Here is a 24,241-nt window from a genome sequence, read left to right on the forward strand (position 1 = left end):
GAAGGCTGTAAGATACAAAATTGCTCTCCAAGCAGGTTAAGGAAATGGATAGCATCATGGTTGGAATGATTATCTTTAAATCCATTTGCGGGTAGCATGGTTTTGAGCTCAGGGTAGAGAGAGGTAAATGGAATTATGGGCCCCAAGGCAAAACAATGATACACTGCCAGGAAATGTCCTCTACTTCTTGGTCTTTATTGTTGTTTTTTAAAGAGATACCCCTAAAATACAATTAGTTGGTAATATCCAGATGAGAAAATGTGATGACACGGATGAAATTTTAAATACTGAAAGATCCCTTTCATCTTCTCCATGGGATGCTTACATTGTAAAATAAGGAGGTAGACAGAGGAAAAAGTCATTTCAGGATACATGTCTAGAAAGAAATAAGACTCTTAGAATTTTCTGGTAGTCACTTATGAAAGCTCTTTATTTACACTGTGCATTTTACAGTATAGTCCATTTCTCTGTTTGAAGCCCTGTCAGTCAATGAGATAAAGTGCATTCTGACCAAGAAGTGGTGTGATTTTAGAACATGATGGCATTTTCAGTTCAATATCCTGAAGGGTCAACCCATGTGCTCACTAAAGACAATGACAACATTTTCACTGAGTTAAAGGATCACGCAGGTCCTAAGTAATCGCAGGATGATTAGATGGAAGATCAAGGATAAGAGAAAAAAAAAAAGTCAGCAGCAAAAAGTCAGGATGAATAAAACAACCTAGATATTAGGTGGTCTCTGCATGTAATAGAGATAATTCCCAACCTTTCCGTATCCTGCAGTATTCAACCAGAGTCCTCTTTTTGTTTATCTGGTTTGTTATTGTGTGTATGTTCATTGTTATTTCATAAAGTTACATAAAGCTTTTAAGCAGGCAGCTAAAAGATGTTCAGTGAGAGAAAGGCAAAGCTGAGTCTTGAGCCAAAGGGGAGATTTCAGGTCAGATCCCAGATGACAGGATGAGGCCCTCTCTGTGCAGTTCTAGCAGCAGAAAGGAGACTTAACTGGAGCTGGGCGAGGTGTTCGCTGAAAACTGCAATTTTGGTCAACATGAAACTGTATTTGAACCAAATACTTTTGGCTAATTTTCCCCCCATGAGACTTAGGCACCATGGAGACGGTGCTGCTCTGTGTCTTATAACATTTAGCCTAGTGGTTAAGGCACTCACATGGGAGGCCAGGTTCAATTCTCCCCCTCTGCCTGATGTGGAAATGGAGAAGAACTTGGGTCTGCCACATTGTAGCAGTGTCCTCATCACTGGGCTATTGGATATTATGATGTCGGTCTCTCTCCATCTCTCCTGTGGAAGCTCTTCCACTTCGTATAAAACACGTGAATAGTCATTGGGCCATAGAGAGAGAGAATGATTCTCTAGCCTGGTGATAGGGCTCTCTGTTTGGAGATGGGAGGCTCAAGTTCATGTTGCTGCTCTGAGTATTATTTATACACAGTGGAATCAGTGCTTAATTTGTGCCAGGGCTGACCCCCGGCACCTTTGGGCTTGGCAGTTCATAGCCCCGGCACCTCTGGGCTTGGCGTGTCAGTTACAAAAGTAAAAAAAAATTGCTTGAGCCCCAGCACCTCTTTTATTACAAATTAAGCACTGAGTAGAACAGTTTCAATTGAAGATATTGAGAAATAGTCCCCTCTCCACCTCCACCACCAATAGCCCAGTGGTTAGAGCTCTCCCTGCTAAATTCAGATTCCTTCTTCACATCAAGTATCATCTGAACTCCCACAGACCAGGTGAGTGCCCGAACCACAAGGCCAAAAGTTATAGAGGGTGGCACCACCATTGCCCCCATGTTTTGTGAATCTAGCCCTTCATTTCCTTTATGTTCCACAGGCTCTTCGCAGACAAAACTCCCAGTTGTAATTAATTGACGTCTTGCCCGTGGGCTCGGTTATGCAAAATGTTATTCACCCTCAATCAGAGTGGAAGTCACTAAACGTCTTGCAAGATCCATCCTCGCAAGAGGGCTACAGGTTCATATATCCTTCGTAGTTAAATCCAGGAGCAGAAGGGTGAGAGAAAGGAACGCCTGACCTCTGTAACCAGGCAGAGAGCTTTAGGAAAGGAGACAGAAGGTCAATCCTGAGAAGGAAGTACAACAGAAAACTGGAAAAAAAAAAAAAAAGATGAGAGAAAATCCAGGATTACAGAGACAACATTAATGAACTGGCAGTACTGGAACTGGGAACAATCTGTTGCCAGGGCATTATCTCCTATGGAGTACAAAGTCATAATTTTGGCTACTCTTGATACAAATCAACACAGGTTAGTGATCTTGTGCTCATTGCTTTAATTCAGGCTCTGACAATTAACCTAATTTTTCTGATATTTATCATTTAGAAGATCAGCTATAAAAACGTGATCCATACTGAACACTAGCCTCCTGTACAAGGTCTCAGTCCTAGAAAGGTTGCCTTTTAGCATTACTAGGCATTAGGGAGCACCCTACAAGCTTGATATCTTTAGCTTGCTAAATGCTTGCTAATTTACAAGGATACTGCATTCCTTGCCCACCCAATGCTCCCACTGAAGTTAGTGGGAATATTAGGTGCCCAAGGAATACAGGATTGGGCCATTAGGCAGCATTACACTGAGGAAATTTCTTCATAAAGAATTAGTGCCAAATTCCAACACCCTTACTCACATTGAACCTGATTCTCTATTCCAGCTAAGCAGAGCTAAGTGCAGGAATGGAAGGGGAGGGGAAGGGGACAAAAGTAGCTTTTTGTCACTTTTGAACCTCCTGGATTCAGGGGCTGGTTAGGGACAGCTGTAGTCCCAGTGTGCATTAGAGCAGCCTCACAACTACAGGCCCTTGCAGCAGTCCAGATTAACTGGAGAAGAAGACACTCTCACCACACCACCTTGCTTCCCTAACATACCCTCCATTCCAGAAAATACCCCAGCACACCCAGTGCTGGAGGATATTGCCCTGCAACATAGGCCCATTCCTCTAGCCCTACATCATTGGTGAATGCTTTTTATGCTGGGGATATCCCTAGGGGTGTAGTAAAGTAGCTGTGCAGTTTCTGGATGCCAGCTATGCTATTTCAATGGGCTGACTCCCAGAATAAGGTACTACTCACACTGAGTAAGGAATTAATTCTGCCACCCTTAATGGCTATAGTTAAGTGCCCAACTCTCCCAGAAAATTCTCTGTTCTGTTGTCTTTATAGCTTCATTAGTAATTGGAAAAAAGAGATCATAGATTTAGAATGAAATTCATCTTGATTGAATTAGCCTCCAGGAACAGTAAGGGAATTGCCAAAAAGTAGAATAATTGTTCAAATATTGTCTTCAAGACAGGATACACAGTCCAAATCCCCTCTCTGCTGTCCTCCTCCCAGTAAAGGTAACAGTCAAATTCATCCTAGGTCAGTCAATCAAGAAAAAAAGAATCATCACAAGAGACACAAGGGGGGGGTGAGATAATATATCTTTTATTGCACCAACTTCTGTTGGTGAAAAAGACAAGCTTTTGAACTTCACAGTTCTTCTTCAGGTCTAGGGAGGTACTCAGAGCGTCACAGCCAAGTTAATCATAAGAAGCAAGCTCCCCACACACCAACTCAAAGAGGCACCAGACCCTGCCAGAACAACAGATGCAAAACCTGCAGCCATATCTTCACTGTTACGATGATCAACACCCCCCACCACACACCTTTCAAGATCTACAGGGACCTACACATGCCTTTTGCCACATGTGGTGTACTATCCAGGGCATCAAATGTTCCAACATCTACGTGGGTGGATATCAGACAGTCACTACACTCTCAAATTAACTCTCACAGAAAAATTATAAAAGACCTCAAAACACTCTCCCTGGGGTGGAGTTGTAGGAATAGTGTAGCGGCCCCGGATGCCATGTGGAATGTGCGTGTAGGGAGGTCCTGGAATGCAGTTCTCTTAGGGCTGCAAAGGGAGGTGAGCACATGCCTGTTGAACCTGAAGGTCAAGAAGAGTCTCCAGCATGTCTGTTCGCAGCTTGAGAAGCGCTAGCATATCCTGCTGCACCTGTCTCTCCTTTTCCTGTGTTTTTCTCCTCTCCACTCTACCCCTGTCCATTCTGTCTGTGAGGGTGATTCTTCAAGCGCTGTGCTCAGTATCCAAAGCACCAGAAGCTTGCAAGACTTCTTGGAACATATCATCCCACTTCCTCTTCCTTCGCCTCCTCATCTGGCTGAGCCGCTCCACTGGTGTGGATGGAGAGACCCTCAAGATCACATTTCAAGGGGCAAAAGATACAATGCACAGAGGTACTGTTGTGAGTATATTCACAAGAAAAATGGAAACTTGGTATACCAAACTCACTCCCCTTGATCCACACAAGCTACAAGCACTACATTCTCACTTCTCCTTGGGATGATTTAATTGGGGTTTGGTCCTGCTTTGAACTGGGGGGTTGGACTAGATGACCTCCTGAGGTCCCTTTCAACCCTGATATTCTATTATTCTATGATCATAGAGCATAGCAGCAGTCCCAGCCATGGTGAATATGGCCAGGGGCCTGTGGGGAGCTCATGGGCATGAATATATGTGGATAGGACAAACATGGCCCACACCACAGCGATGACCATGTTTTCCAAATCTTTGTAGTAGGAAGAATATTTCCTAGGATCTGAGGTCAAATACTAGTATGTAATTCAGTCAATATGGGATAAATTCATCCATTGTGTTTCTACTCCATTGTGGTCTTACATATGTGAAACTTGAGAATGTGACAGTATCGACAGCATATCAACCCACAGTACTGGCCAAAGAAGCAGTAACTAACTTTAATTGTCAAAGTTTTGAGGAGTTTTGGCATAGAAAGAATATAGTACATTTGTGTGATTCTTCCAAACGTGTTTCATTTAACACTGTTTGTTTGAATTCAAGTCTTAGTACTCAGTGAAATGTTTGACTGTTCTCTTTTTTACTCATAGAATGCAGGTATGGAAGAAAGAGGATGGGATTTGCTCTGCACGCACAGTGGCTACTTTTAAACTTTAAAAATGGGGGTGTTAAAAAAAACAACTTTGGAGCTGGCAAAGGGATTAGTCTCCTTTTGATTCACAAACCACTTGCAAAGTTGTGTGTTTAAAGATTAATTCTCCTGCTGCTCTAAAGCAGCCTAAAACTCCTCCTCAAACCCAAGAATTACATGGTCAAAACTGATATAAATCATATATGGTAAAAACAAATATCTTGCATTTAGATTTTAATGCCAAATTTCAGCCTTGACATAGATGTAAAACAGCCAAATCACTCCTCCAAAACTGGAAATGCTGACAGACCCTTAACTGCAGAAGTGCTAACAGTAAAATATAGACATGTGTGATTTGGCTTCATAAAACAGATGTCATGGGCTGCCACTACGGAATTATTTATGCTACACACAGCAAGCCTAATGGGAAGGTCATTAAAATCCCCATAATGCTGTACACACCTGGCTGCTGTTATGTATTGGAATGCACAATTGGACTGGATGTCTCAGTAGTGACGCACTGAGCTGCCATGCAGAGGATCTCTCTTTGAACCTAATACCTAGTTCCCTGACCCCAGGAGCACTCTGGATGCTGTGCACACCACGCCTGACAGGAGGGAAAGCTTCTCATTGCTCTTGAGCAACCACTTCTGAGCAAGCCAGGAGCAGAATCCAGCTCAGCTTGGCTAGAAGGACGGGATGTCCCAACAGGGGCTTTTTAAAAGGGAAGAAAAGGGAAAAAGAAGAGAACCCAGAGGACCATCCTGATTCCAAAGGAAACAATATGAAGCAATGGGGTAAATTCCTTGTGGTAAGTAGGTTATATGTTCTAACACAGCAAGGCTCAGATGCCCCATGCCAGCATAGGCACCGTTGGGCTCAGCTCCTCCTCAGTGAGATGCTGTCATCCCCGAGTACCTGGGTGACAAAGCCTTGGCTCAGATACTCTCCTCCTGATGGGATTGGATCATCCTGAGCGAGGTTCATAGGTCATAGAATCATAGAATATTAGGGTTGGAAGAGACCTCAGGAGGTCATCTAGTCCAATCCCCTGCTCAAAGCAGGACCAACACCAGCTAAATCATCCCAGCCAGGGCTTTGTCAAGCCAGGCCTTAAAACCCTCTAAGGATGGAGATTCCACCACCTCCCTTGGTAACCCATTCCAGTCCTTCACCACCCTCCCAGTGAAATAGCGTTTCTAATATACAACCTAGACCTCCCGCACTGCAACTTGAGACCATTGCTTCTTGTTCTGTCACCTACCACTACTGAGAACAGCCTAGCTCCATCCTCTTCGGAACCCCCCTTCAGGTAGTTGAAGGCTGCTATCAAATCCCCCCTCACTCTTCTCTTCTGCAGACTAAATAACCCCAGTTCCCTCAGCCTCTCCTCATAAGTCATGTGCCCCAGTCCCCTAATAATTTTCATTGCCCTCCGCTGGACTCTCTCCAATTTGTCCACATCCCTTCTGTAGTGGGGGGACCAAAACTGGATGCAATACTCCAGGTGTGGCCTCACCAGTGCCGATAGAGGGGAATAATAATTTCCCTCGATCTGCTGGCAATGCTCCTACTAATACAGCCCAATATGCCATTGGCCTTCTTGGCAACAAGGACACACTGCTGACTCATATCCAGCTTCTCATCCACTGTAATCCCCAGGTCCTTTTCTGCAGAACTGCTGCTTAGCCAGTCGGTCCCCAGCCTGTAGCGGTACATGGGATTCTACCTTCCTAAGTGCAGGACTCTGCAGTTGTCCTTGTTGAACCTCATCAGATTTCTTTTGGCCCAATCCTCCAATTTGTCTAGGTCACTCTGGACCCTATCCTTACCCTCCAGCATATCTACCTCTCCCCCCAGCTTAGTGTCCCCACTGCACTTTGGGTGCCCACTGCACTTTGCAGAATTCAGTTCCTCCTCACTGATGCTTGGATCCTCTGGACTCAGCTTCACCTAGGCTTGGCTTAGATGCCTGTCTGGGCTCTGCTTGGTTTGATTCCTTCTCTGTAGCTATCCCCTGGGCTTCTTTTCATCCTTGCTGTGGTGCAAGTGTTCCCTGGGCTTTGATGGGCTTGCTAGCTTCTCCGGTGGTGGGACAGTGGGTTCCACTGTGGCCTGTGCAGTTGCTCCCCCTGGCTGCTCGGGATGCAGTCACTACTCTGCCACCCTCTCTCAGACCGACAGAGGTAACGCCACACTCGCAGCTATCCAGCCGCATGGATCTGAGGCAGCTAGTGGAACCCTACCTTCCCGCCCATTGAATGGGGGCTGCAGGCAGTAGCTGGGGAGGGGAAGACTCAGTGGTAGCTGGGGGAAGGGGGGTACAGGGAGCAATGTAGGCAAGATTCTGGAGCTGGAAGGGTTCTTGATGGTGGCTGCTGTTTGTGGGAGGCAACGGGGGTAGCTGAGAGAGGCAGACAGTATCTCTCTGGTCACTGCTGGGATAACCGTCAGGATTCTAAACACACTGTTGTCATTTTGGTGATGCTGAACTGCCCTGAGTCCCTTTAAAAAGTTGTGAGCAGGTTTCCGTGGTTATTTCCACTCTCACCCTCTTTCCCCTTGAATTGCCATGCGCAGGGAAAACCAACTGACTACATGGGGAAGCGATTACACAAAGTGCTCTCAAATGCAGTCATTTAACACACTGAAATAATGGAGGAAAATTACACCCCCCCACTCCCCGCGATAGGTGCCGACTGAGCGCCCACTGGCAGCACCTTATCAGTGCCTCCCACTCCCTCCCAGCGCCTCCACCTGCCGGCAGCCCCGTCAATCAGCGCCTCCCCATCAGCTATTCCGCCGGGTGCATGTGGTGCTAGGAGGGAGGGGGAGTGCGCTTGGGGGAGGGGGCAGGAAGAGGCGGGGGCAGGAAGAGGCAGGGTGGGGCCTTGGGCGGAGCTGGGGGAGCACTCCCCGGCACATTAGAAAGTTGGTACCTATGCCCCCCCCGCCCCCGATTTCTTTCGGTTCTAATCATCTTAGGTTTTTCTCTTTGACAGTAGAAGGTGCACAATCTACAGCTGCAGATTGATTTCTTCAGTTAGCGGCATCCCTTTAATTACATATTGTGCATAGAATATCTGAACAGTGTGTCGGGACAGGTAACAATGAGAGGCATGCCCTTTCCTATGCTGTGCATGTAAAATTGCCCTCATTGATACTTCACCCTGAACACTTCTATCCACCGATTTCTCTTGCCACTCTCCTTCCTCCCCCGTCCCACCTGTATACAGATGGCATCACCGAGTGATTTAAGAAAAGCATTTTCTCTTTTGCCTCCCTCATTCCCCCTTCATATTGTTTCTTACTCTTGCCCCCTCCTCTCACCCAGGTTTACTGCCATTGATAACAACTCCTTTGCCTCTGGTACTTTCCCAAACCCTATACGATATGCCACATTCTGTTCTTCCTGGACAGTCTATAGGATTATTACCCTAACTCAAACCTTCCCTTTCTCCGAAAGGATATATGCATCTCTCCCAACTACTCTCATATGCCCTATTATCCTTCATCATAGGCGCCGACTCTGTGGGTGCTCTCGAGCTCAAGCACCCACCAAAAAAATATAGAGGGTGCTCAGCACCTGCAGGGCCGGATTAATCTGTTGTGGGCCCCATGCCCGCATTCATGCTGCGCCCCGCAGCCCTGCCCCCTTTTCGCACGGGGAGAGTACAGAGAGGAGCACCCACCTGCAAAAACAAGTCAGTACCTATGTCCTTAATCATTCTCAGCCTTGATTTCATTCTGGCTAGAACATGGAAACTGTTCTCCTTCATGACCTCCTTTCTTCTATGAAAGCTGCTTCTCCCTTTTTGTTCCACTAGACCTCTGGCCACCTTCAGCTCTCTGGACTACTCAGTCCTCCTGAACCACTTTCACAGCTAGGCTGGTATTCCTAGTTCTGTCATGGTTCTAGTTCTACCTATCGACGTGCTCTTACGTTCCCAGACGATGGCTCCTTCTCACGGCATTTCAAGAGTTCCTGACCTTTTTGCCTCATCTTGCTGTGTTACCACATCATTGCTTTTAATATTCTTAGCTACGATTGGGATAATTACAGTGGGGACAGGGCAGGGGGAGGGGGGCATTTCCGTCATGACCTTCAGCCTGTGATGCAGGGGAAGCCAGCCCCACAAATTCTTCTAAGTGCAGCTTCAGCACTTCTCCTCCCTCCTCTGTGGAACTGTAAGGGGGAGGTAAGAGAGCCACCAGCCAGGAAGACAGCGACTGAGGCAGCCAAAGGGAAGAGTGCAGTTTCCTTTTTGCTAGCTGCACGCACAGGAAGGGGAAAGAAGAGTCCCTTTCCCACCAGCCAGTGGCACACTGAAGGAGGCAGAAAGGACACCCACCAACTTCCTGTCCTGTTGGAAAAGGTACAGCTAGGAACACGAGGAGACAGACACCACAGGTCGGGAGAGAAGACCCAAAGAAGAGAACAGAGCATTGGGTGTGGAAGCTTATAGGGCAGGGAGGGACGCAGGCACACCGGTATGGCACAGATATAGGACATGGTACTACTGGAGGCTTTTTGAACAAGGGGAATGGAGCTCACCTATGGAACCAGCTCCTTGCACCGTTCCCCACAACTTTTGGTTCAAAACTATTCCCTCGTTAGCTACTGCTATTCCCTTGTGCCAGCAGAGGGAGCACAAACTCAAAGTTTTACTTTTTTTAAACACAAAGTAGCCATGAGCTCCCATTGTTCTCACTGGGAATGAGGCCACAAAATGCCCTCAGTTCAGATGATTGCCATTGTACTACAGCCTATACAGATAGAAGTTTGGGCTATCCTTAGTAAAGGTGGCCACCACCTTGTATTGTTCCTAACGGTAGCGAAGCTACGCTGCTCTCAGGGAAGATGGCAGATCTATGTGGCTGGCTGGGAAGGTCACTGTAAGGAGCAGGTGAATATGGGCAGAGAGGAAGGGACAGTGTGACAAAGCAGGTTAGTACAAGAAGAAAGGGAAAAACATAGTGAAGGCAGGAAATGTGTGTGGGGAAGACAGGAACTTTGTGGAGGACAGGAATCTGCACAAACGGATACATACGAAGATAGTAGGTTACAGGAGGGAGTCTGAGGAGCTCAGTGGAAAAATGTGAGGGGTACAAGATTGTGAGGAAAAATTAGATGAAATCTGGGGGAAGGTGGAAGACAGGAGACTGTGGATAAATATGGAGGTGAGGCAGAAGATTTGGTAGGACAGCCTGAACTGCTGTGCAACAATTTTTGTTCATTATTACACCTAATAAGTCATTTAATATTGAACTTATTTTAGTACTTCTGTCATTAAGCATAAAGATGGCAAACAGTGCTGCTACTCATGCCCCTCTCCGCCTGGTCACATTCCAGACACCCAGATGCACCCACCCACCACTTGAGGTAAAATTTCATGCCCACCTCCTGGTTTCCCTTGCTCATCCAGCCAGGATGGTATAGCTCCAGAAGCCTACAGAGGGCATAGCCTATTTTCAACTACAATTGATTCCCACTTTTGACTAAACATTTTCATTATTGTTCACAATCCCGACAAGTAAATTCCACGCACACAGGAAGGGAGTTCTCAGTAAGAGTTCATCCTATTTTCAAAGTCAGGTAAGTTCAGTGAAGCAGCAGTTGATAGTTTTGCTCTCTACTAGAGATGCGTGCACGTGGGGGGGGGGGGGAGAGAAAACCTGGATTTGTGCTGGAAATGGCCCATCTTGATTATCATACACATTGTAAGGAGAGTGATCACTTTACATAAGCTATTACAGCGGGAGAGTGGGGTGGGGGGAGAGAAAACCTTTTGTAGTGATAATCACCCATTTTTTCATGGTTTGTGTATATAAGAACATCTTCTGTATTTTCCACAGTATGCATCCGATGAAGTGAGCTGTAGCTCACGAAAGCTCATGCTCAAATAAATTGGTTAGTCTCTAAGGTGCCACAAGTACTCCTTTTCTTTTTGCATGAGGAGAAACATTCTCCTATTTGGCAAAGAACAAATCTTTTATGGAGGAGTTGGTACTTGTCAGACTTCTGCAGAAAACTCCCTTCCCACCAACCCACACCTTTCTCATGGTTTATCTGCGTCTTCCTACACGTGCCTGTGACTTGCATGCCCCAGAATCAGAGAAATTTAGAAGGCAAAAGATTTCCTCCCGAGGTTGAACTTTGGGGTTTGTTCTGAAACCTTCCCCTTTCTCCTACCTAATGTGGATCATAAAGTACAGTAATGCCTTTCCTCAGGCCAAAAGTATAGAAGATGCCTGTGATGTTCTGCCAAGTTTTTAACACGGGCGTCCTAAGTACTGCACTCCAGCACATCACTGGAAGATAGCCCACACGAATGATCTTACTCTTACTTCTTGGAAGATGCTTGGAGAGAACACCAGTGCCAACCTACAGAGTCTTGGAGGCAGACTGACAATATCCACGTACCTTGAAAGCTTGCCTCTTTCAACAACAGAAATTGGTCCAATGTACGATATTACCTCATCCACCTTGCCTCTCTAATATCCTGGGACCACCACGGCAAACAATATCTATATAGCCCGTAAGCCAGAAAGAGAAATGGACATTTTACTTGGTTATCCCCAAATCCTTAATGATCTGCAAACAAGTATTTCTCTCCTCACATCAGTACTCCAAAGACTGTAAAGATGTTCATTTCCGCAAGAAAGAGGCTGGCCATGTGTTGACATGAAATATTTTCATGCTCCATCTTAGTCTTCACAGACTAGAGCTGCCACTTGTTTAGCGCTATAAATAATCAAAGTAAAATTTCACAGATTTTTCCCAGATTTGTGGATCTAGCACCTCATTTAAAAAAGCAGTTAAGCACATCCATACATGTTAAGTGCATGCTGAAATGCCCTTCTTGATTATGGATGATTTCCTGAATTAGGGCCATAGTGAAAATTTACAATGAGTACATCCAGCTCTGCAGACAATAGCTCAGCTGGCATTGTGCAGCGGACACTCACCTGTTTCTTAATGAACTAATAGAGCAGCTCTGAAAACCCATTTTACCTAGGACAGGCCAAAGACAGTGGACATGACTGGTATACTGTTTCCATACTGTATGGAAGAGGCCAAAATCTTTCAAAATCCTGCTAAAATTCAAGCTGTGCTTTTTGTTGGCTTACTTAGATCTGGAACAATGTCGATTTTTTTGCTACAGTTCTTGACTGGGATCCAACAGATTGTATGTATTTTTCAGTTGTTGTTTCCTAAAATTCAAATTGTAGCATTAATATTTCTCATATTCTCGCAAGCCTTGGGGAAAAGGGTTGCTGCTAGTAAATTTTCTCTCTTCTTGTGTTTTTCTGAATTATTTCATAGACCATTAAGAGGAATTCTGGACAGTTTGCAAAAACTGGGCCAAATTTACAGTGCTTCTCAGGCAACACTCCTATTGACATCAGCAGAGGTATTGCTTGAGTAAGGACTTCTGGGTTTGGACTGGCGTTTGTAATGACTTGCACACAGAGATCCACAATAGACGAAGGAGAGCGCAAGTGACGAAATTAAGCCAATTTGAAACTACTCTTATCTGTGGATGTTGCAACAAAATACTTTGTGCATGACATTTCCAAACTGCTGAAATTAGAGGACAGAACAAATAAAAATCAAAACCCCCAGGCTGCGTCAAGCCGCTTCTGCACCTTGGTAAGCCAAAAACAGGTGCGTGTTGTTACATGAGTGAAGTGTACTGCTAGTTCATTACCAAAGCTGTTCTTTGTTAGGAAGGCATTGAAGAAATCCTCATGCAAAGAGAAGAAAGCTGACATAGGAAGATGAAGAAAATACAGTTAAGTCTAAGAGAAAGGGAACAGTAAGGACTCTGTTTAGCTCTGGAACTTAATGTTACAATAATTTATTGCCAACTGGAGACAGATCTGACATGACACAGCTTTTGTTCTTAGGCTAGGTGTTACGTATTATGTGTGCACACTGGAAAGATCTGGGATCCCCCCCAGCTGTTCCAATCAATCAGTCTCAGTCTGGTTAATCTCTGTCAGCACTGCACTTGCCAACCCTCCTTCTCTGTCCCTCTCTAACCGCTGCAAGCACAAACATAAAGATCAGGATCTGAAAACAAAACAAAACGTTTCTTCCTCATGGTCAGAGAAGACAAGAATTCAGCATGTCTGAATATTCAGAGTGTGCATTCTTCAGTTAAAGGGCTGGATCATCAGTATCAGTTTGCATTTACATGGCAACTTTCACCCGATCTCAAAACGCTTTAGAAACAAGCCTCACGTTAACCCTACGAGGCAGGGAAGCACCAGTATGATCTCCGTTTTACAGAGTGATAAACGGACACAGACATTGAGGGATTTGCCCAGGGTGTCACAGTCAGTGGTAGATCTAAGAGAAGAGAACTTCATACTGCCTAGTAGATTGGATTTTCAGCTTAATACAAAGCTAGAACTCCAAGCTAACCTCAAGATCTGTGATCCCAGGAGAAGTAAACAAACCAGTATAATTTTACTAGCTCAGTAAAAAAACTGCCTAGTCAAGGATGTGTATATTCCTAGTTTTGTCACAGGCAGTATGTAACCTTGGCAATTCACTTAGTGGCTCTTTTCTCTATCACAAGGTCTTTCTGCCTGTTTAAAAAACCATGAGACACCCGGGCAAGCCTGAAACATTTAAAATAATTGCTAGGATGCAGGAGAATTTGTACCAAGCAAATCCCAGCCCCTCTGCACTTATTTATATGGTAGGACAGTGTCTCTGCCGTTGGCTATTTGGGTGTCCTGAAACAGTCTAGATCCAAGGGTAAAAGCAGAGGCAGGCACTGCTTATAGAGGGCTCATTATTAGCACACGGCTGTAGAATGAGACACTTCCAGCCCTAGGCTCACATAAAGACTGTCCAGAACAGGAAGGGCTAAGTAATCATAGAATATCAGGGTTGGAAAGGACCTCAGGAGGTCATCTAGTCCAACCCCCTGGTCAAAGCAGGACCAATCCCCAACTAAATCATCCCAGCCCGAGCTTTGTCAAGCCTGACCTTAAAAACCTCAAAGGAAGGCGATTCCACCAGCTCCCTAGGTAACCCATTCCAGTGCTTCACCACCCTCCTAGTGAAAAAGTTTTTCCTAATATCCAACCTAAACCTCCCCCACTGCAACTTGAGACCATTACTCCCTGTTCTGTCATCTGCTACCACTGAGAACAGTCTAGATCCATACTCTTTGAAAGCAGCTATCAAATCCCGCTTCATTCTTCTCTTCCGCAGACTAAATAATCCCAGTTCCCTCAGCCTCTCCTCATAAGTCATGTGCTCCAGCCCCCTAATCATTTTTGTTGCCCTCCACTGGACTCTTTCCAATTTTTCCACATCCTTCTTGTAGTGTGGGGCCCAAAACTGGACACAGTACTCCAAATGAGGCCTCAACAATGCCGAATAGAGGGGAATGATCATGTCCCTCGATCTGCCTGCAATGCTCCTACTTATACAGCCCAAAATGCCATTGGCTTTCTTGGCAACAAGGGCACACTGTTAACTCATATCCAGCTTCTCGTCCACTGTAACCCCTAGGTCCCTTTCTGCAGAAAAGTAGAACCTAAAGAACCATCAATTAGTAGCTGGGGATATCTAGTCACATGGATTGTCAGGACGTATGTTTCCCCTTAACAGGTAGAACACAGAATAGCATTTGCTTACTCCTGACATTCAACAGTAGCATCACCATGTTCTTTTCAGGTTGTGGGGTAGGAGTGAGGAGAACTGGGAGATAAGAGAGCAGCTTTTGGGGTTTGCTGTGTTGTGTAGCAAGGAGGAACATTATAGAAACAATAGGTAGCCAGAAGCACAGTGTAGGGGTGAGCTACAAAACCCCAAACTCAACTGTCCATCTCCATTGCCAGTTTATCTAATGACTTTTTTCTTTTGTAAGTGCTACCACCATTAAAGACTATAAATCTAGTTATAGGACATCCTAAGGTTGAGAGAAAAGGGACAGATCTAGTTTGCAATAAACAAATGGACTCTGGAGTTTGAACACAACCTCCACACCTGCCATAACTAAGATAGATAGGTTGTATCAGGTGCCACAGCAAGGCTCTGACACCAAAATCCTTGTTAGGCGTGGTGGCTTTGGTGAAGGAGAAGGGATCTCAGGCTCTCATTGAAAGACAGAGTCATGGAGAATGACTATTCTGGGGAACGAGAGATCACTTTTAGCACCTTTGCAATATCAGTGTCAGACTGTTAAGTATCTTGGCTAAATATCAACAGCACCACGTGGGAGCAGATCCTCCCTTGGCTACATCCTCTCCCACAGGGGCTGGAGATTGTGTAGTAAACTTTTCCCTAGCACTAGAACCTGCTGCAATTTCAATCAAGAGGGGTAGTGTTAGAGTTTGCAGCTACGATGCAGCAGCATAGAAGGCTTTCCTGGGCTGAGAGACAGGCCAGGAGAGGGCAGCTTGAGGCAGGGAGGGGGCTTGGAGCTGCTAGAGAGGAGGTGGTTGGAAAGTGGTTAAAGAGGATGAAGGCAAAAAGAGGTGGCACTTGGGGAAAAGAGGATGTGCTGAGGAAGCGACGCTAGAGGAAACTTGAGCAGTGTGGAAGGAGCTCGGGCGCAAGGGGCATGAAAGGTACGAACAGTGAGACTGACCATTCTCATGCTGACAAAGGGGATACAGTTTGGGTGCTTGGTCGATGGGTGTAGCTCTCCAAGTGAGGCGCTGTCAGTCACAGGTGAACCTTTTGGAAAGAGGTGTGGTCACTGGAGCATCAAATCGAAGGAACGTCACAAACCAGAGAGAGGCAAAGGTGGGAGTGCAGGGGTGAAACTAGACTTTGCAGCCAGGTAAACGAGGAATGGATTCCTTCTTGGGGATGGGACAGCATGTTGAAGAAAAAAATTCTTTCATTGTGCTGGTAATTTACAATTTTCCTAAATGCGTATTTTATGTTACCTTGTATAATTTATGTTCTTGACAAATTCTTGGGTTTTCCTTTAAAAGTGTAAAAATTTAAGGTTATTCCCATTGTATTTGGTTGCCTGTCCCTCTCCTTACAGTAGGCATAACCTCAAGGTTGCCAGCTTTCTAATTGCTGGTAACTGGACCCTGAGCCCCTGCCCTGGCCCCACCTCTTTCCCCACATCCCCCAAGGTCCCTCCCCAGCTCCACTTCTTCACCTAAGGTCCCGCCCCTATCGCTTGCTCTTCTCCCCCATCACCCACTGGATTGTCTCAAGGAGCCTGTCTGAAGATAGGAGGTGGCCCCGGCTGAGCAGGGGCTGGCACAGGTTAATGACCCAGCATCTCCGCCAGCCCCATGGTAACCAGACTTTTGGTTCAGGTGCCATTTAGGATTGCCAGGTTCCCTTTCTGGACTTTCTGGTCAAAAACCAGGCACCTGGCAATCCTAAATGGCACCTGGACACAGAAGCCAAAACCTGGATGGTATGGGAAAAATCCCAACGGGTGGCAACTATACATAGCCTAGCTGAGGTCTGGGTCACTGCAATGGCAGCCAAGGACATTGATAATGTTCAAGTAGTTTTCAGACACATTGTCTTGTGATGCCTCTGTGGCAAGAACCCTGCTGTTGGGTATTCCACTAAGGAGATACTCCTGGCTCCACGTGCCAGGCCTTGTGGTTCTAAACCTCTGAAGTACTAGAGTTTCCCTACAGCGTGAATATGTGGCAGCAACAGCCTCAAAGAGCTAGAGTTATCAGTGAGTAACCTCTCTGTACTAGAAACTGGCCCAAAAAAGAAACTCAGGATCCAAAGACACCTCCCAACGCCCATAAACTTTTGAGATGAAATCATACTTCCTCTTTAAGCAATGGCAAAACTCCCACTGATTTCACTGGGGCTCGAATTTCACCCCAGGTGTGATGAAAATATAAACCCTATCCAACTTCTACAAATGGGCCAAACTAAAGTTCTGGATCCAAAACACCCAGGAACTCTGGGGGATCTTCAAAATCCAGATTTTGTGGCTTGAGGCTACCTCCAGCAGACACCTGAGAATCCACGGGAAGAAATGGATATCAGTAACTTAAGGCTAGAGAAAGAGCACACACCTGGGAGGTTAGAAATCAAGGGTTCACCCACTGATTTATGATCTACTTCATCATAACTCTAAGAGACGGAAGTAAATGAAAGGAGAGAATTCATCATTCACTAGGATAATGCAGCAGTGAATCAAAGTTACTCAAAAACAAGTAGTTCTGGAATTACTCAGGTCAAGAACTGTTTGGAGTGAATAGCATCTGAGAAGGGTGGAGCATAAGTATTCCAACTTCTTGGTCTTATGATGCCATAGTCTCAAAGTCAGAGAGGTTCCTAAGGATTTGGCTGTCCAGCAACACAAATACCCATTTTGTGACAAAAGTCCGCCCCCTCTGCCCCCCCCCTCACTGCTTTGGGAAGGTTGGAGACTATAATTAAATACAGAATGAGATCTTACGTCACCCCACAGCTTCTCTCCGCAGTATCTATCAGAGAAGCTATAGAAGGGAATAAACATGACCTTTGCTGCAGAAGCGAGAGCTGCTGCAGTCGATGCCAATAGTGTTGGGAAATAAAAACAAAACAATTAAATAAATATGGGAATAGAGACCTGGACCTAACCTATCCACATGGGTATTAGAGGAAAGGGCAGGGTTGGTTTTGTTTTTATTTTCAGCAACAATAAGTGAGTGAAACACAGAAATAAGCTGGACCAAAGCTAGCCACAAACTGAAATTAGCTCAAGTATGTATATTGACTAAGGCAATACATACCCTGACAGAAGACGACATCTGAATCCTCTTTCCTGTTGTTAATTCCATCTACTGAATAAATAAGGTACATCAGGAATATTACCACTACGGAGACCTTCCATCACAGCTGCGCTAACACTGGGGCGCCTCTTCGCTTCTTTAATTGCCCATTTTCCAGTAGTGGCAATATTCATGATAGCAGCTGACACAGAGGTGGAAAGAGAAGCATTCAGGGCCTTGAGCTCGGTTAAGAATGGCTTGGCATGCACATGCTGCAGTTGCACAGGAGGAAGAATGTGACACTCTGCTATCATTTTTGTGCTACTGATTCAACTTTTACCTTGCAAACATCTCATGTCACAGCAGGTATTAAAGCACTGCAAGTTACAGCTACCTATGTATTCCTGACAGTTTGTTAAAATGACATACATTGTCCAGTTAGTTCACGAACCCAAATCAGAAAAAGTGTCATCACTTAATCATGGGGGTATTGTTTGGATTTTTGTGTGGGGGTGGCATTTAATATTTTGGGTTTTGTCCTCCCAAAAATATTTGTTTACTGTATCAAAATTACTTCTATAATCATGGCATGAATGGCTTTTGTCTCCCTTATGTGAGTCACCTCTCCTCAGTGATTGCTGCAGCGATTTCGTTATTTGTATTGATAGCAGGGCAGAAGCAAAACAACAACTAGAAATGGGTCTGAACTGCAAAATTCAGATTTAGACTGGAACTTTTTCAAAGTCTGTGGGTGTTCAGATCAGTGGTTTTAAAATAGTTCTGTTATAGAGATAAGGTGGACAGCTGCAAGGATAAAAATCAAATGTCTCAGTTTCAAGATGATTTAGAGGTTTAAAATGGATAGATCTAGATTTGGGTTTGGTCTCATTTCTACAAACAAATAGTTTATAAACAGAGCTGGTAAAAAAAACAACCCACTCAGAATTTACATCCTGTGGGAAATTCCATTATTTTAAAGTTAGCTTTCATCCTAAATTGAGACAAAAGATTGAAATACTAATCTTTTTTTCCCCAAGAGGGAAGTTTTAAATCAAAATAATTTGGAAATGTTTTGTTTCAACATTCCCAAACCGAGACATTGACAGAAAATTCTCAACCAGTTCTATTTATAAACATACGAAGAGAGACCATTCTTAAAAAGGCACACGGGAAGCACAGTTAAGGCCTTTCAGCCTTACTTCTGTATCTCCTGATTTTTGTATGCTTCTCAATTGTAATTGTATTTCAAGGGTAGTTTTAAGCATGGAGCAGGCGTAATACTACTGAAACTCATGAAAGCCAAATTCATGACCCATAGCTACAGCATAGAGTGAAATTCTCCTCATGGCATAGGGTCTGCACAAGACCTTCACACGACTTACACTCCAGTTAAGCTCATAATATTGGCCTTAAATCATGGTTACGCTATGGAAAGATAATCACATCGTGTGGTTCCATGCTTATTGTCTCAGCAATTTCCATTTCAGTTTACAAGTAGCATGTTTTTTTTTCCCAAACACCAGCCCTGCAAAATCAGCCTGGGATCTGAGAGTGAAGCTGGGTTCTTTCCTTTTGAACAACACCATCTGATTCTGTAGGCCAAATTATGACCTCAGTGACATGTCTGTGCCTTCAAAGGTTTGCACAGGCACCAGTGCCTGGAATTCAGTAATCAAGTCTGTTGATGATTCACAGGGAGGAAAAGAATGCAGCTTACTCTCAGCACTGCAGAGCTAACAGAAATAAAAAAGTAAACACTTATATTTGTCACTAAATATACACGTGGAACAGATCTACTGAGTAGGAAAGTCCCATTTTTTCATAGTTCAGAGTAGAATTGCACCCATATGGAATAATTAGATAAATCTGCTCATGTGGAGAACTTATCACATATGAATAGACTGATGTCTCTGTGTTCCTCCTAGTCTGATACTATTAGTGAAATTTAGCCCACACAGATGGCACTAAGTACCCCCCACCCCTATGGACAGAAAAGCGACACTGCCACCCTGTGGGATTTAGGGCAGGGCCTTTTGCATTCTTAACCCTCTTTTTGCAATCACCCTATGGAATACATGGTGATTTTGGAGATATCCTTTACATGATTAAAAATTAACATATCTATATTAAAGAAAACCAAATAAGATAACAACAAACAACATTTTTATATAGAGTCAACAGAGTACCTAGCACTGGATATAAATTTGAGCTTTCACCAATTCCCGATGAATTTTAAAAACAATCGTTTCCTACTGATGCCCCAGTGGGTTTCTCCTTTCTACATTCTTTTGTACGTGGTGAACATGTACACAGGTTTCAGATAAAACTATCATATAATGTAGCAAACTCTGACCTTTGAGCTCAAGAGCTTCTCCCTCTCCACTCTGATGCAGAAAGTGTGAATACATGCAAGGACAAAAAACAGGTTTGGTTTTGCCTGTTGCAAAATTTGTCAGAGAAGTTGGTCATTAACCCCCAAATGTATCAAAGGCAAAATCTGCCAACTTACATGTTTGTACAATTCTGTTTGCATACATTTTCTGAAATTGTTATTGAACAGTATGTGTACTGAGCAATAGAAGAAAAAACCCACAATAAATTTCTTATGGCATTTAACCATTTTTAATTTAAAATTTTTAGACAGTTTTAAATTTTTTTTTGTATAGCTGATTAAAATATAAAGTGTCTTGGCTTTTCCCAGCAGCATTTTAAATATATGCACAATGTATATATTTCCAGCCAAGCTCTATTCGTTTTTAATTTCCATGCCAATTTTCAAGCAAAACTGCCCAGGCTTAATTTACCAAGTCTTACAGAATTTTGGTTTGTTTTAGTCGACGATTTTTATTTAATGGAGTTCCCTTAAGGTATTTTCTCAGATTGTCTTGCATTTTCAACAGAGGGAATATGATTAATTCATTTTGTAATTTATAATGTACCATTTGAAAACAGGTCTTCAGTTCCTCATAGTTATTTGCAAGTTTGTTTCTCTCAGAATGGTCATCCTTATGCTTATCATCAGACTGCCCATCCCCACTAAAATATATCAGGGAATAACCCTAATGCTTCATACTTAGTCATATTTACTTACCAGAATTAATTCAGTGCTGCTATTTCTTATAAACGTGTTTCCCTACTTTCACATTTGATGCACCTCCCAATTTGGTTTAAAGTTTCCATTTGTATCAGACAGCCCACCACAATTCAAACGTTTGCATTACAGGAAATTCCAATACAGTAGTAGGGGTCAGGCGACTGTTAACAAAAATGCAGTTTGCAATGGTGCAGTTTATAAAAGCATGTACTTAATATGGCTTCAGTGACACATTCACGTGACCCTGGACTACTTGTGTAAATTAGGATTTTCACTTTACAGGATCAAACCCTCAAGCTAAAGTTAGGTATATCTAAAACTCAGGTCTGCAACTATTACTTATGATTAATCCTCACTTACTCTTAGAATCATAGAATATCAGGGTTGGAATGGACCTCAGGAGGTCATCTAGTCCACCCCCTGCTCAAAGTAGGACCAGTTCCCAATTTTTGCCCCAGATTCCTAAATATCCCCCTCAAGGATTGAACTCTCAACCCTCGGTTTAGCAGGCCAATGCTCAAACCACTGAGCTGTCCCTCCCTGCTCTGGATACTCTGGGCCTGGATTCTGACGCGCCTCCCCCCATACACATGGTGTAGTCTTTTACTATGCAAGTAGTCTCAGTGAAATCACCTTGAGGTAAGCCACAGTATTGCAAGCCCCACTTTATAGCAGTGCAGCAAATCTACATTCAGCCCAGCAAAACAGCACGGCCAAAGAAAAATGCCACTCGTGCCCTGGCCCTGAGAAGTACTTCTACAAAAGGGGAAAGTTGGGCAAAGTTCTCAAAAACACTGCAATTCACTTGTAACTCTTATTTTTTTAAAACTTTATTAGAGTTTTGAACTTTTCTGATTATGAAATGCTTTGAAAGCTACAATGGACAGACACTATGTAAACAAAAACTTATTACAACAGCAGATTCACAAGGGCAGAAAATATGCACCTTGGCATTCTGTGGCTAAACAGCTTGAGACAGAAAACATAAACAATAAACCCTGCATCCATGATCAGTGTGATTTATAGCCTCCCATAAACCCTGGGATGGAGGAAGAGCACAAAAACTACAAAGAGAATGTTCCATGCATGTCGCCAGTTTTGCAACCACTTTGAAGGGGGGAGGAGGAAAATTGGAGAGAGAAGTCATGCTCGATTCCCCAAGCGTCTGGTCCAAAACTCACTGAAGTTTATGGAAAGATGCTCCTTGTGGCTTCAATGGGCTTTCGATCAGGCCCCAAGAGATGATTACAAAGCTGCTGCACAAGGAAAACCAAAAATATTCAAGGAAAAAAATGTGTTTATCTGGAAGGAAAATGTCCCCCACAGGGCCCAAGACAACATTAATAATTTGGTGCATCCAGCCACCAGCGCTCCAGGGGGAATTAAAGGAACACCATCTACTATATATAAAAAAAACCACATCAAATTTCTGACAATGTTTTTCCACCTACTGTTACCTGTCACACCTCAGATGACTAGAAAAGAGAAATAGATTTTCTTTTTTTCCAGGTTGTTTATTTTGCATGTTTGACTGCATGGTATGTACAGTTAGTTCTACCATTTAGTCTGTTTCCCCTATTTGGGTGGGTCTTTCACACAACAGCAGGAGAAAAATATTTTAAAGGGAAATATGAAAAATGACAAAAACTGGCAGGAAGCTTCAGAAGCAGGTGTGATACCTGGAACCATTTGTATCTAGTCCATTCCAGAAAATGATGAGCCTTTAAGCTTGAGTTTTGCTTATAGGATTCTACACATATGAGCAAGTGTTTGCAGGACTGTACCCAGAATACAGCTCTGAATGACTCTTGGAAACATTAACCTTTTGTGTTTGACAAACCATGAACAATTTTTTTCTTCGATCCAATGCCTTTAACTCCCATTGCAATCAAAATCTTGCACTTGGAAGCGTTGTTCTGTTTTCTAATGCAAGAAGCAGGGAAGAATTCGACTACTCCACCCAAATGAATCTGCTAGGTCATTACGCATACACACTATGAGGTTCTTATGCAAAGGCCGCTCTATATAACCCTTTTCATGAGAGTTCTTTATTAGGGACTAGCTCTTTAATGCACTTCACTACCCCCTCCCCTTTTTTTTGTTTAAAAACCCAATACAAAACAGAGTAAAAGAAAGTGGAAAGTGAGAGGACACCAAAAGCTTCTCTCTTCCCTTTCCAGGGGCTGCAGGTTTATATAATTATTGATGGTGCTCAGAATGGGTCCAAGTCCCACACCACCCACACCTGCCTGAGGCTCTGGGAGGGAGTTTGGGTGCAGGAGGGGTGTGGGCTCTGAGATGGAGTTTCGGTGCTGGGTGCAGGCTCTGGCCTGGGGCAGGGGGTTGGAGTGCAGAAGGGGGTGCAGGCTCTGGGAGGGAGTTTGGGTGCCGGAGGGGTGCAGGCTCTGGGAGGGAGTTTGGGTGCTGGGTGCAGGCTCTGGGCTGGGACAGGGTTAGGGTGAGGTAGGGGGTGCGGTGCACAGGGCTGGATGCAGAGTTTGGGGTGCAGCAGGCAGGCTGCCCTGGGGCTGGGGGCCAGAGAGGAGGACTCCCCCCAGCCTTTTCCCCACTGGCAGCAGTGAGCTCCAGGAGGGGGAGGGGGGGGGGGGGGCTCCCCGGTCCCCCCAGCATGACACTCACCCAAGCCCCGCCCCCAGGCCGCTGCTCAGGAAGTCCAGCCAGGGTAAACTCCCCACCCCCGGAGTCGACTCGGAATCACCGGCCGTGGGGGGGCTGCCACGCGCCTCCTCCCTCCGCAGGCGCAGCAGCTGCCTCGGCCTGGCCCCAGTGCCGCTCCCTTGTAGCCGACCGTGGCCGCGGCCGTCGAGGGAGCGTAGCGCGGAGCTGCAGCGGGCAGCCGGGGCCGCAGGAGGCGCGCAGGGGCGGCGCGCGGGGCGGCGGAGGCGCGCAGGGGCGGCGCGCGAGGCCGAAGGAGGCGCGCAGGGGCGGCGCGCGGGGCCGGAGGACGCTCGAGGCTCGGCGCGCGGGGCCGAAGGAGGCGCGCAGGGGCGGCGCGCGGGGTCGGGGGAGGCGCGCGGGGCCGGGGGACGCTCGAGGCTCGGCGCGCGGGGCCGAAGGAGGCGCGCAGGGGCGGCGCGCGGGGCCGGGGGAGGCGCGCAGGGGCGGCGCGCGGGGCCGGGGGACGCTCGAGGCGCGGCGCGCGGGGCCGGAGGAGGCGCGCAGGGGCGGCGCGCGGGGCCGCAGGAGGCGCGCAGGGGCGGCGCGCGGGGCCGGGGGACGCTCGAGGCGCGGCGCGCGGGGCCGGAGGAGGCTCGCAGGGGCGGCGCGCGGGGCCCGGGGACGCTCGAGGCGCGGCGCGCGGGGCCGGGGGAGGCGCGCAGGGGCGGCGCGCGGGGCCCGGGGACGCTCGAGGCGCGGCGCGCGGGGCTGGGGGAGGCGCGCAGGGGCGGCGCGCGGGGCCGGGGGAGAGACCCAGTCCCGAACAG

At 45.7% G+C, this 24,241-nt stretch overlaps 1 long non-coding RNA gene across 1 annotated transcript; it reads right to left on the bottom strand.

Moving 5' to 3' along the window:
- Positions 1 to 216: 216 nt before the first annotated feature.
- On the bottom strand, positions 217 to 23,698 carry LOC122466429. The gene is made up of 3 exons (XR_006291891.1): positions 23,436 to 23,698; positions 11,406 to 11,509; positions 217 to 2,121 (listed from the first exon to the last, which is right to left on the bottom strand). It is a non-coding gene; the product is annotated as an uncharacterized LOC122466429 (long non-coding RNA).
- Positions 23,699 to 24,241: the final 543 nt, after the last annotated feature.

Source organism: Chelonia mydas, chromosome 6 (genome assembly GCF_015237465.2).
Source record: "Chelonia mydas isolate rCheMyd1 chromosome 6, rCheMyd1.pri.v2, whole genome shotgun sequence".
Classification (NCBI taxonomy): Eukaryota; Metazoa; Chordata; order Testudines; family Cheloniidae; genus Chelonia; species Chelonia mydas.